General features: G+C 35.1%; 1 protein-coding gene across 2 annotated transcripts in view; it reads left to right on the top strand.

Moving 5' to 3' along the window:
* The first annotated feature begins 493 nt into the window (after positions 1-493).
* Positions 494-797, top strand: part of LOC118335569 (hydroxycarboxylic acid receptor 2-like) — a 3,260-nt gene continuing 2,956 nt past the window's right edge. The window contains exon 1 of one of the 2 annotated variants that reach the window (XM_035671923.1): positions 494-605. The gene's annotated coding sequence lies outside the window, so the exon portion shown is untranslated. The remainder of the gene's footprint in view (positions 606-797) is intronic. The other variant, XM_035671941.1, reaches the window with a different exon arrangement.

The following is a 797-nucleotide window of genomic DNA, read 5'->3' on the forward strand; positions in this document are numbered from 1 at the left end:
TCTGAATCTGAATCTGAATGTTTATCTTCATGATGATGATAACAATGAATCAGTGCTACTGATATTGTAAATTTTAGCTGAATATTAATCTTTATGATAGCTAAAGTTAGCAGCTAATGTTGGCCTACTGTCGGTCTTGCATAGGTCGGCAGTGAACATTACTAACTTTCATCAGATTAGCTTTACATTAGCCTCCATGACGGCCACAGTAGTTAGTTTGGTTAGGTATATAGTTATCTTACAAGTTCTGAATCAGAGAGTAGGCTACGGCTTCTGGACTTTATCTGGAGATAATTTGTTCATAATTCTACTATACTTTTCTATACACCTGAGTTGATTTGAATTCTACCATTTTAAGAAGCATAATACTACACCCCTTGCAAAATGTGTTGTGAAATAGGCTTCAAACTGGATTTCTGAAATTAGATCCTACACGTCACTGTTTGTACTTGTACTAGTGTGGTAACTGCTCGATGACAGAGTTGATGTAAGTCAACCACACAACATCCTCTTGTGAGAGCCATAAATGCACGGACAGAGCTCATACATCCCTCCACTACTTCCTCCAACACTTTATGAATTAAATCCTTTCATACAGCAGACTGGTGAGTCCTTGATATTACTCTTATTCATTGTCAAGAGTGTCAATGCACATAATCTTATTTAACCTTAATGTTAACCTATGGGTGTAAGACACTTATTTTAATAGCATTAGTTTGGTTGGTAAAGTTAAATAGTGTTTTCTAATGTTGTTAACTATGGAAATTTTGATGACTGTTAAATTGTATTTGTGTGTT

This window comes from Morone saxatilis, unplaced genomic scaffold, assembly GCF_004916995.1.
Source record: "Morone saxatilis isolate NCDOM2014 unplaced genomic scaffold, NCSU_SB_2.0 Contig1, whole genome shotgun sequence".
Classification (NCBI taxonomy): Eukaryota; Metazoa; Chordata; class Actinopteri; family Moronidae; genus Morone; species Morone saxatilis.